Raw genomic sequence first — 14,083 nt, forward strand, 5'->3', positions numbered from 1 at the left:
TATAGGTAATCGTGGATGGTGGTCTGCTTAGGAAATAGGACAGGACAGACGCTGAACAACAACGACGAGCGGCAACAAACACATCCATCCCATCCCATTACACATTTCCGAACGCATCCCCAACATCCTGATTAACTTTAATAACGACTCATCCGTGCCAATTGCCAGAAAATTAACAAAGCGAGCCCCTCTCCTACCCCCGGTCGTATCAGAGGTCGCTCTGACCACGAAATTTAGTTAAGCCAGTGGATGGATGTTGTGGATTATTTGCAACTGATTAACGTGTACGGTTGCCAGAACATATAAAATGGAGCGTTCAATATTATCCATGTATATGCGTAAAACATTAAAAAGAGATTAAGCGGCATCGTTATAATATTACATGGATTCCATCATGATTATCAGTTTCTAATTAACCGATTCCTGTAACCTATTTATTAGCGCATCAACAACCGGCCTTAGAAATTAGAAGACGGAGCTGCCTCCACCAAAAAGGTAATGGTAATCGGCGCCGGGAGATTCAATTCATTTCGTGCTCAATTTAAACCCAAATCCATTTAATTAAGACGACGTACTTTGTCCTGGACGGAAATAATGCTTTTTGCATCTTAATAATAAATTATTTTCCCTGTAAATTGCGCTTTCAGTTTTGCATCGGCTACTAAGGCTTTAATGACTATTTAATGCGGGCTTTAATTGCATTGCAGTTTTCAAGTTTTTCTGCTACAGGATTTAAACTTCTCCTAAATTTTATTTCGATTTCCATCGCTTGAGGAATTTTAGTCCTTGAATTACTTCTAGTCATATTTACTTTTAATGTAAAAAACTTTCTATAACATAAACACAACATATTTAAATTCATTTATACTAAACAAGTAATAATTTTGGTATAAGAACATTTAATTTTAATTTAAACAAAGCATGGAAACATATCAATTGTTGTGTTTCGACACAGAATCAATTTTCTAAAACAATATTTGTTACAACTTGCAAACACATTCAATATCTAATGTGGTCGATGAAACCACATATCAAGGATGCTGAACATAAATAATACACGATCAAACTCGTAAACTTTAATGAGACAATCAAAATGGCTATAATAATACCTCCGAAATCGACAAACCAGTAGGCATTAATTAATAGAATTATGATGAGATAACTTGATTTCAGTATAAAACAAACCGCAAATGAAAATCAAATTTACATAGTGCATGGTGAAACAGCATAATAAATAAATGTGGAGTTTAGTTCGTACATCGTGGAAAGTTCCCGCTCCCGAGTCGCTGGGGAAATAAGATTTTTAATAGGTACATTGGACTGGATATTAAAACAAATATTTTGCAATATGCAAATATAAAGGAAATTAGTGTTTAACGTCAAGACATTATTTCCTTTTAAGAATAGTTTAGCTAAAGGAAATAACTCGATCTCTGTAACAACACTTTCGAAAAGCAGGCTTTAAAAATTTAACAAAAATCAGTCGTCGAACAACGATCAGAATAAATAAAACGCTGCCAAAGGTAAATTCAACGTTTAGGTAGTAAAAGAACTTGAATGGAGAGACATCATTATTTTTCAAGAGTTGCATAAAGTCGATTGAAATGATTTTAGATTTCACAAAGCAACGGGTATCATTAGTTTTGACGAATGTTTATAGTTGAGTGGCTGCTGTAATTTGAGTGAACCCTCCTGAAATAAATAAATATAATGTAGGTACTAAACTCAATAAGTTTTGTTTAAAATTTCAGTGATAATTCACTTTGATTGCGATTTATATATTAATTCGTTTTCCATTTATGTCCGACGCATTCTCCATATTTAATTTGCTATTTTTTCTCATGGAAACATACATTTTAATTAATTTGAACAATGCTCATACAATAAATTTTCGAATACTAAACGCATACAAATATTATGAAACATTTCAATTATTTCATATTTGCCACTGTGAACTGCAACAATTATCTATCTGAGTCGTGCACAGAATGCTTTCAAATATATGTTTATATTATTTACATAGAGTGCAAATTTAAATTTGCACAGGCACAGGTCATATTTCATGCCCACAATGAAATTATATTCGTTCTATTACGTGACCAATAATGGTCAACGGCGGACAAGAGAATTAATATTAGTTCATTTGTGTCTGCTAGTTACAAAACTAACCACGAATTATCAAATTTATTTATTAATGAATTATTTTGTTTTATACAATTTTCACTTCATCTTATTGTAAAGTTATTATTTTAATATATTAAAAGCGTCATTAATCAATCATAATCCATGATAATTTATTTTTTATTATTTGTGATTTTTGAATATATCTTTAAAACTAAATGAAATAAGTAAAACTAACAATTATTTAAGGACTTTTAAAACATTTACTATTCTCTGCCTTCTTACTGACAAAAAATTGTATTTACATTTTGTCATTAACAGAACCTATTAAGTTTACAAAAATGTCAATTATGTCTGAAGTTTTTATACACTATTGAAAATAAGAGAACACTACACAATAAGAGAAATATTAAACGTAATGTTATCTGTCAAATATCTTGTAGAACTAATGAACTTAATAAAATTATAGAGTATAAGAATAGCAAGTCGGCATATAAGAGAGAGAGCCTTTTTAATGTGAAAATAATGATAAAATCAATTTTCCAGCAGCGGATGTAAGACAGACATAATTTCCTCGAGTTTATTTTTAACGTCTGCAAACTTATCTCAGATGCTAAATTTCCCTTTCTCTATTTTTATGCTAGATAGCGATAAGACAGGTCGGAATTCCTTCCAAACAAAGAAGATCAAGCGAAAATTTATAGTCTAATTAATATAAGAAATATAACCACTTTTTTAAAGTAGATAAATCTATTTCCTATAGATGTGATTTCATAAAGTTCAAAAGACAAAGAAAGCAAAAGATGAAATCAGTTATTACATAGTGGTTCAATACATCCTCCCGCAAATTATAACTACAAATCCATGCAAATTATACTGCATCCATTGTTTATGCATTTAAATTGAGTTAATCGTTATTCTCTTCCAATCCTAACTACCATTTGATTGAAGGATTATGTGGTAGCTCCGTTTTAATCATTTCTCTGTTATTTCAATTAATTGGCAATTCTGTACCAAAAATAAATCTAGGTTTTATTTACCGGTTAAGATTCCAAAAAAAAAAACACACTTAGCAGTATTATTAAATTAGTATAAAAGCAAACTTCAATGACGAAAGTTATAATATATTAGAGGATTATCTTAAAATCCTTAAGATTTGCACTTTATATTCAGCGCGTGTTCCAACATGTATTCCTTTCAAGTCACTTTCAGGCAATGTCTGAAACGCTTTCAGCCGAACTAGTGGATAACTGAAAGGAACACAACAGCACGATATAAAAAACACTTCCGAATATTATCCAGTAATATCCTTATTTATTCATTTTATACAGTCACCGCCTGCATTTTAACCATAGTTTTCATCTCAAGCCACGACAAAGGATGAATTTAATTGTCCTCACACCTCTAGTCGTTCGCCAGTTTCTTCCTGCACACACTTGTTACAAAGAGCCCGGGCGTGGCAATTAATTTCAGTCATAAATTCCGATTTCAGCGGCTGCGACCTCAAGTGCAATTAGAGCGGAGCATTCGTAAGTTTCCGGGGTGCGAAGAACTGAACACCAAATTCAACTGCTTAACGGGGGTTAACTGGTTAATTAACCACGTGGCGGCGCGCCGAATCACCGGGTCCGTCATAAAATCCGGTACGGTGCAAATCAATGTTATTAGAAATTTTGCCAACATATGAGAGCCATTGTTGGTGGTGGCAAACTTAAAATTCAACCTTTCTTTTATTAGATGCAACGTTGTTATTTTCAATCGTTTTTATTGGAAATTTAAATGGGTAAGTATTTGTATTGTTATTTCTATAATTTTTTTATATTTATTTACAGAACATCGTGTATAACATCGACTTATATTATTTTTTTAATTATATAAAAAACAATTTCAACTAAGTTTTAGCAAAAAATATGTGATGAGCAACGTGAATTTTATAATTTCACAACACAGTCTTTCTAAGTTATTCCTGGAATATCCATATATGGGAGTATGCATGTATATACTTTATAAAAAACCTTTATACATTTTATATTTTCAGAAGGTAATCTTTCAAAATAGTTATATAGGAATGTTCAAAAAATGAAAATATAGATTACTACACAGACATCTAATATTTATAATAGATATTAAAACATTAAAATTATTATTATATTTACGTCAGTAAATAGAGGAGGAGAGCGGGATTACACATATTTTTACACTCTTTACAACTTTACGCTATTTGTTTTTATATACATTATATGAATTTTATTTGACGAATATTTTACGAATTTTATTGAATATCTTTTCAGAACTCGACAAAAATGAGCTTATTTAAGAAATCTTATTGTATAGTTGAACGTACGAATGTTAAAGGTACGTATAATTAATTCTACAATAGATAAACTACAGATTGTAGTTGAAGTGTGAGTGAATCAATTTCCTAAATTCAAAGACAGTCTTTTATCAGTAGCAGTTTATTAAGGCAACAGCTGCGGAGTGTCTTGGCGGGTCTGTTGAGCCGGACTCATTAGCAGTAGTGCGCGAGTTTGTGGAACATTCGCAGAATACGTAACAAGTCTGCATATTTGACCCCCTCGCTTCTACACGGTTAAATGTTCAGATACTCTCCTTTGCGTCTATCAAATGTGAGCAATCGCATGTTGCGAATACTAAAAGCAAGAGCCGGGGAATTGAGGGCCGGCCGCCCACTTTTTTGCGGATTTTCCATGTGCCCAAAAAGTATGTGAACCTGATTTACATCTGCAGACAACGAAGTGAATATTAAATAGATTTAGATGGTTTCCAGTTGGAAAAATGGGATAAAATCCAGGACTTACGCACGTGCTCAATAAATATTGATTAGATTCCGGCGATGTTTCTTGTTTTTGGCTCATCGGCAACGCGTTATCGGGGATTGTCTGTGTTTACTGGCTGGATTGCGAGAAAAATTGTAACATTGCCCATATATTTACCTAACCACTTATTGGACGATAAAATTTAATCGTTTGAATTGGGAATATCCTTCAATCTCCTTTAAATCCTACAAGGCAAATTCCCAGTAAACTAGCCAAACAATTCGGTGGTAATTCGTATGCGGCCATGGCTATTAGGCAAATATGGCTTCAGAAATGTGTTCGATATAGGTCTGTTTGGCGAATAATTCATAATGAACAGATTTTGGCCCCTGTTACTCTGCCACGAACGATTAACCAGACATGAATTGTTTAACGAAACTTTCCCCCAACCGGTATGCCAATACACTCTTCATAAATTTATAAAGTGCAACGTAAGGACTACATAAAAATTTATAATAATATTGGGTGCCTATTACTTAGGGCAATAAAATCTCAACAAAACAATTATTTGTTGTCTAAAATTTGCAAACAAAATAATTTATATAGTATATTAAATAAAATTACATTTGTAAACATTTAGTTATCAGCTTCTTGTGGTTAAACTTAATCAACTACCATGTATAACAAAACACAAACGTTAGTTTTCGTTTGTATTTGCAATGAAATGGTTTAATATGCTCTCCTTAATATTTTTTAGTGTTATGTTAGGATCAGTTTTAGTACAAGATATGGATACTGACGGTAAGAGAAACATTTTATGAATTCGCCTCTAACGCATTGCTGCATATAGATTATCTACGTAAACAAAAAATATGGCTTGTATCTGAGGAATGTTTGGAATGTATTTGTAAACAAAGGACTGGCTGTAAACAATCAACTAATTTTACTAATCCTGAAGAAACAAGCCTTGGACCGTTTAAAATCACAAGAGAATTTTGGAAGGATGCCGGTTCTTATACACTAAATAATGAAGATCCAAACGACGACAAATCCTTTAAACATTGCGTGAACGATTTCTATTGTTCTGGCGTAACTGTACAAGGTTATATAAAAAGATACGAAAAAATGGTAAATATTGGTATTTCTTATTTAATTTTGATCTAGTTTGTACACTAAATTTTCAATTGTTTTAGCCTTGTTTTGGTAGAACAGAAAATAAAACGTGCTCTGACTTTTTAACAATGCACGTTCATGGACCATCAGGATGTAAGGATGAAAACAAACTTTATGATTGTGACTCTATAAAATAATATAAATATCTATTTTATTATGTATTGAATATTATTCTATAATAACATCTATACACAAAATAAAAATACATTTGAGTATCATTAAAAGTTGCATTACAGTTTGTCTCATTAGAAATTTTAGAAGAGAAGAGTAAGTATGTATGATAGACAGGAGTAAATAAAATATATTAACTTAAATGTTTTAATTAAGTTTACAAATAGTTTTTTTAAATAATTGTGATAATCATTATTTGAAATAACAATTTATTAATTCTTGGTGACATATTTCTCATATATTTTATAAACAAATTTAACTGATGAATAACGTGTTTTTTATAGGTCAGTTCAGAAGGGTTAGCTTCATATTTAAATTTTATCAGGAGCATTTTTAAAAATAAAATAGAAAAAAGTTGCTCCAAGATGGGGCATTAAACGTACTATGAAATTTGCAAAAATTTATTTTTTTAATCAAATGGATTACAGAAAAAATTGTCAAATATATTACAATTTGTTTTATTTTTCAACAATGTTGAAATACTATTCTATATAAATATAATAATAGTATACTTATACTAAAACTCGAAATTCACCGTTGAATTCAGCACATTTATCATATCATTTTCGTATATTCAAATCTTTTTTATAGTTTAGTAAAAAGAACTTGAACAATAACACAGGTAAATCTTGTAGTTTTATTATTATCTGTATGATAGAAATAGCAATCTTAAAATGAAACTATGTTTTTAACATTTATATAGTCCTTTCGAATTATCAAGTGTTTTGGAAAGGTTGCTAGCTCACCATTACCGTTATAACCAAAATTGTACAAGATTTTATAAAAGTGAAAATTAACTTTAAAATTATGTGACAATTTTTAATAATTGTTTTGTGCCTGGCATTGAAGGAGTTGATAAAAAGACTTGTTCAGAATTTTTAATGATTCATGGTTATGGATATAACCAGTGTAGTAACGATAACTTTTGAGGTTTTAAATATTAAAGAGTTATTTATTCTATAATATACAATCATAAATTGAAACTAAATTATAATAGTATACTAATTCATATATAAATTCTATAGGAAATTAAGTACCTTTTTACTCCCCAGGGAAACTTAAAATTACTAAGACAATTAGTAAGCTCCTACAAATTTTAAGGCTAGTGTAGGGGTTTATCGTTAAGCCAAACATGCGTATTATATTATTTAAAGTAAGCTTTGTAACTGAAAAAAGGCATTATAAAAAAGAAAAAACTTTCATACCTCTGAAATGGTTCATTTGCTTACCCACATTTATTAAGACTTTCCGATTTTTTCCTTGAAAGTACATTACATATAAAGATCATCTTGAAAATCATTTCAAAAATTTGTATCTCAGCTTCTATATAACTTCATATAATGGCATTATTCTCTGTGAACTCTCAACTTTCAAGACATATTATCGTTAAACTTCCTTCCGGCTTAGCTGCAAGCTTCCAACTAAACAACTGCATTAGCAAAATTTACCTGTCTTCAAAATGCTCTCAAATCTACAGCTTCCAAAGTATAGGATTAAATAACTGCTGATATTTTTGTGGAAGTGTATTTTATTGATTTTTTCCTTAATTGTCTCGATTTCGTTATTATACGGCCATCCAAAGCAGATCGCTTTTTCAAAAATCTTTTTTCTCGGAACTTTGATTTGTTTCAGATTTTCAAGGAAGTTAGTCCATTATGTTCCCAAAGAGCCCTGAAAACTATGGTATCAACTATGGTATCGAGCTTGGATCCGAGTTTCAAACATCCCGAAAATTGTGTTACATAAAATAATGTTTGCGAATAATTTTTCATTTGTCTAATGAATTATTTGTCTATTTTCTAGTCAGAAATCTAAAGCTGATTTAATTATTTCATATTACTGTTATTGCTGCTTATTTAAGTGGCGTATAAAGTAAATATTTCACGTTTAAAAGCACTGCAATCAAACCTACATTTTTTGAATTTCAAAAAATTTTCCAGTGGATCCGTATTTGATCAAATCAGGCTCAAATTTTCAGGATCATTTTTATTTCTGATAAAAATCGACGTTCAAATCGGTTACCCTCTCGCGCACATATATATTTATTTCAAAAATATATATTTATTTTCAAAAAATCATACATAAATATGTTAACAGTATAACATATTTTGCAAGATTAATTTGCGTTCTAGAAATTAAATGCGCCTTACACGTAGACGTTATGCGGCTGGCTTTCATTAATTAAATATTAATATCGGCCATAAAAGTCCCATTAGTTCGGAAATAGAAACACAACAGAATACTCTGTCTCCGGACTTTAATTAATTGTCGCTTTTGGAGGCGGACCTCGTGGAATTTATCACAGAATTAAAACATGAAATCGGGCGGGCGCCCGAATTATAATTGATGCCCGTTCGCAGCCATTAAACTGCCGAAATCAAAGTGTGTCCCATGCCGACTAATTAACTTATTAATTTATGGACGAACGGCGGCTAGTTTTTTAATTAAATTTAGATGTTTTCTTCGGATATTTCGCTGCCGAGTCGCAAACTTTAAAGCACTTTATAATCCCCACTAAGATTCGATGTTTATAAACCCGGCCCCTGCCTTTAAAAGCAAAGTTTTGTTATTTTAAAGGGCCCCCACTCCAATAATAGGCTCCACTGCCAACCAGTGATTTTTCCTAGATTACGTCTAAAACCACGTAATTTTCGTCAAGCACTCACGCAATATTTAAATGTTTCACTGAATAATTAGAGAAAATCAAATCGTACTTTAATATATTTAATTTTAATAGTTGTTTTAAAATTCGTGTATAAATATGAAGAAGTAAAAAATTGTGGGCAATGTTTTGAGTAAAATCTACATCACAAAATAGACACATCATATCTGTTCATCTTAATATTGAATATTTGGAAAGTAATGTGGTACAACCTTTGAACTTTATGACTATTAATATCCAAAGTATGAACGGCATCAACAACTATTACATGAGCAAAATGAGAGATAATATGACCTGTTATGACCCTTTCGTGGTCATTATGGTGCCGAGTTTATTCCGTATCTACACCATAATAGCAACTAGGACAAAACTAAGCTGGAATGTCTGATAAAGAGTGAAAATTGCTTGTTCCATAGATAAATATGTGCATAAAATGTAACATTTAGGTTTATTGAGGATTACTAGGAAAATGTTTATAGTATTTTCAAGAAATGTATATGCTCCATTAATGTTAAAAATGTTCAAGTTTCAGTGGACAAGTAATTAGAGCGGCTACTAAAGTTCCAGCAGATAAATTTGGTCTCCCATTCGAAAGACCCAGTGCCGGTAACAAGTTGTTACCGGGGTTGTTACTAACAACCCCCGTTCACCGCACATTAAAACCAAAACGTGCATAAAACATAACGTACCGCATCCCCGTAATCATGTTTCAATCAGGAGCCACCCCAGGTTCGTTGGACGGACGGCGCAACCCCCGATGAATCGGCGTGTGTGTAAATCCGCTCTGCGGCGTAGTACAAACGGCCGTTCATGCCCATTGAACACTTCGGTCTGGTCCGGGGCACAGCACCCTTGTTCCCTTTAACGATTTCGTCCCGACCCCGGGACGCTGGAACAATGGGGCCGTTTTGCTAATGTGTCTAAGTGATTTAGGTCCGCGCTAGTTAAGACGGTGGCTCCAACGTGTTAATTACAAGATTTATGGATGTTTGTTTCGGGCATTGCAATATGTTGATTAATCATCATTGCAAATGGTTTACGCTTGATCAACTTGTTACTTCGGATGCACGATCTGACACCGGCAACATCATGTACATGCCATACGAAAATAAACGTTGAAACTCCGAGAACAAGCAGAGACCAGATTCACAACAAGCCCAAAACAAACTTTCTCCCACTTGTATCTTATTTAGTATTTTAGTTTAATTAAATTTACGAACAAGTTTTCCAATCACTATCTAATCCCTTTGCAAAATAGGCAATCTTGTCCTTTGCCCATTCAGTTATCCCCCACGCTTCTTAGTTAGGCGCGCTCCTTGACTCGACTGTTGAGAAGGAAACTTCTGAAGAGTTGGCAGAGTTTACTGATAGTGGAGCGAAGTTCGCGGAGAATTTCCTCCTAACTACATTCAACAACATGTTAATTAACCTGTTAAACCCATCTAATCCACGACTGTAATCTTGGGTGGCATTTGTTCGTTTTTGCATGAATTATTACGGAAAGGCGACAAATTATACGTGAGCCTCGCATTAGAATTGACTGATGTAATAAGAATGAGAACGTTCAATTTTGTATTATACTTGGATAAATGATCAGAAAGGAATAAAGCAATATTTAATCGTAATTGGAAGAAATTATACTGAAAATTGTAAGTCAAGTAACATTTTCCAGGTTAATGTAATGTGTTGAAAAGCTTTTAGAAATAACAATAATATAGGTAACGTTTTCCCAAGTTTGTTTGAATATTTAAAACTCCACAGGAACTTTAGAAATAAAGATAATCATGCACAAATGGAAGTAACTGAACAATGTAACACTATTAATACTAATTTAAGTATTTTTATATGCACTAATATTGATATACTTTCATTTTTTTATAGTTTAAATCCTATAAGTAAAAATTATTCAGTGTACTTAACTGAAACTAAACTAAAAATTATACTACGATAGTTTATACTTATATTCTGTTATGTGGCTTTGTCTGGCAAAATAATTCCCAATCTGGATTTAACTCAACGTTGTAAGCCAAAGTATTGCGTTACGTATATATGAAATAGATTCTCGTATTTCTATACTAGGGTTTCTAAAAACTTTGCAGTGTTAACAGATTTTAAACAAATGAATATGATGGGAATTAAGGGATTTTCAATTTACAGATATAAAGCGGGAAAGTGACTATTTTAATTTATTTTCTTTGGGTCAGCAATTAAATATTCCCTACAGTAAGCAGGGTATTTTTTGTCCTGTCCTTAATTACAGGAATATTAATATCAAGACGTTAGAAGGACCGACAAGAAGAACACGGACGGACAGCGTCGTCATGCTGGTGGCATCACGACGATGAGGGATGTTTAGTGACAGTGTAATATCTCGAAATCAAGGACTCCCTCCCGATGGTGTGGCGTTGGTGCCTAAAAACAAAACTGGGTTTAATTAATGACTTTCTTAGATAGCCTCAATTAAGTGGTGTACGTCACGGCTTGCTGACTTATTGCTTAATTAAGCTGCACACCAGACCACAAATCACTAACCACCGACGGGGGTGAAAAATGAAGGAATAACGGCCATAATCACTTCTTGCCAGGCCGAGATCTTCGCATCCGTTACCACTATATTGTCCGTCAATATTTCTGAGAATTTAGACATATTTATTATTTCCTTATTATGATCAGGTTACAGAAATATATTTTAATTTTAATTAGGAATTTAGAAATATTTAGATAAAAATTATTACCTTAACTTCTTCAGTCTTACAATCTTCTGTTAACGCGGACAATGTGTAGTGAGTTGTAGGTCTATACGTTTTGAACGATGCTAGACTGAACTTGAAGATTTTTGTCGATATTATCGCGAGTTAATTAAACTTTAAGGTCTATTAATAAATAAAGTAAACTTTCTGATTTTAAATAGCAGCGCAAATTAAATAAAAAGATCTTGAATATAAAACACATTTCTATATTTTGCTGGTACACATAAAGCATATAAGATAAAACAAAAAGGAGCAAACAAAAGAGAATGACAAATGCAGTACATCGCCGTAAATCCAAACATGTATCTTGTTCCATTCTCTCATATGGTGCAAAGTTTAATACAGCGACGACATCATAAACGTGAATGTGTCCTGTGCAGGACGTTCTTCACCATGGCAAACGGCTCATATCAAAATCCATTCAAATATTAGTCCAGATTTGGGAATGTGTGGACGTTTAACCGCTTCAGTCTGATGTTTGTTGGGCTAGAACAAACACATAAGCGTCTTTGTATAAGGGATGTAATACCGATTTGAGTACTGATTTTGAGCTTGGTGTTTTGTTGTCGTCGTCGAAATAATTTCTTGTTACAATTTTCAGTGTTCTCAATATCTCGAATAGGTGTATCATTACCAAACCGGCTAATTCACGTTACTAAAACAATATTAAATACATTACTCGTTAACCACATATTGTTTATCTGATCTCACATGTCGGGCCCGCTAAAAACAGACGGACGCCGCGCCGTAATTAAATCGTCGTAAGAAAGAGAGGAACGCGAACGAGCTCAAAGGAAAACCAATTTAATATTAAACGGGTTCGTTTAAAAGTTGCGAGCAAAGCAAGTTAAACAGTTAGTTCACAATCGGATCCGTGAATGCGTCGTTATTAAATGAGGTCCGGCCGAACTACTAACACACGCGGTAAAAACAACGGCAACACGGCTACAAATCAAAATCCCTTTCCAATTAGTAAACGCCTGAGTAACGAGTATTCGAATTGTGGCACGGATGCCGGAGGATTAATTCACCGGATTAATTTAACAAGATATGTTATTCACGGCAAACAACGGTTTAATGACGCCATTTGTAAATATTCAAATATGTTTTTAATGCCGCACAAACGGTAAAAACAATGGGCAATGTATTCACTTGAGTCTGACACTTTTATTAAACCACAACGGAGATATATTATTGAAAATTTCTAATGATGTTATAAGATGTTCTTTTAATATAAAATTTCTGTTATACAAGTGATTCACAATAAATAGCCAATCTATCGGATTCATATAAATCCTTAAAATAACATACAAAATTCCTGCTGTTCTAAGTCTTTCTTAAAAAGGAGATACTACTATACTCTCCTTTACATGTACGTGACCTATAAAGTTTTGCGCTTTAACAAAGTAATCCTTAATTTTTCTAATCCTTTATTTAAAAATTAAAACAATTTACATATTTTTTTTTAATATAAAAGAGATACTAGATTAATTATTTATTGGGTATTGTTGCACTGTGCAAACGCCTACGTCTTATATCATTATAATAAAAAATATATCTTTAAATATTTAATAAAAAATTACAACAGTGCTCTTTCTTAGTTAAGAACAAACAATGCATGGCACCACACGATAGAGGACCAAAAAATAATAAAAAAATTCCCATACACTAACTTTAATGGGCTTTTATTAAATATTTAATTAAACATTTAAAAATGGCTATGATTTTATTCCAAACTAGATTATCGTATGTTTTTCTGATTACCTACGTGTTTAGTTTTTCATCGTTTTTAAAAGTTAACATAAATGGTTCGCTATACTTTTATATAATACAGGGACTTGACGACAGGGTCAAATTTTTGTATCTATCGAGAGAGATATCCATTAAGATAAGTTCTTAATGTCTGGACGAAGATGGCTGCTTTAAAAAAACAAAAGTACATACTGGCGCTCCCTGAACTCGTTGTACTGTTGCAAATGAAGAAACTATGTTGCAAATAGTAGAAAACAATCCAAAAATAAGCTCCAGAACATTAAGTAAATCATCACGTATTGGAAATATTTTTTACAAAATAATGGACAAAATTTTCTATCATTAATTATGTTTATTTATATTTATATTATGTAATATGAAGTATGGGTTTACTGTTTATGTGTGGGCAGATATAATCAACAATTATCCTAATGGTCCATTTCGATTTATATGCTATCGATTTTTTTTAGAAAACGGGCTGAACAATTTATCAGACCATGTACCATTGATTATTGTTAGAAGAATGTGGCACATGCATGACGGCGCATCAGTGCAAGAGCATTTTTACAAAGAAGATTTGAAAGTAGGTGGATTGGTCGTGGGGGACTTACACCATGGCCAGCTCGTAGTCCCGATCTTAATCCTTTCGAATTTTCATTTTGGGATTTTATGAAAAT

The 14,083-nt window shown here is 32.4% G+C and overlaps 1 long non-coding RNA gene across 1 annotated transcript; it reads left to right on the forward strand.

The window, feature by feature from the left end:
* Window positions 1-5,603: 5,603 nt before the first annotated feature.
* Window positions 5,604-6,276, forward strand: LOC126266525 (uncharacterized). The gene is made up of 3 exons (XR_007548854.1): window positions 5,604-5,699; window positions 5,749-6,026; window positions 6,092-6,276. It is a non-coding gene; the product is annotated as an uncharacterized LOC126266525 (long non-coding RNA).
* Window positions 6,277-14,083: the final 7,807 nt, after the last annotated feature.

Source organism: Aethina tumida, chromosome 1 (genome assembly GCF_024364675.1).
Source record: "Aethina tumida isolate Nest 87 chromosome 1, icAetTumi1.1, whole genome shotgun sequence".
Taxonomy (NCBI): domain Eukaryota; kingdom Metazoa; phylum Arthropoda; class Insecta; order Coleoptera; family Nitidulidae; genus Aethina; species Aethina tumida.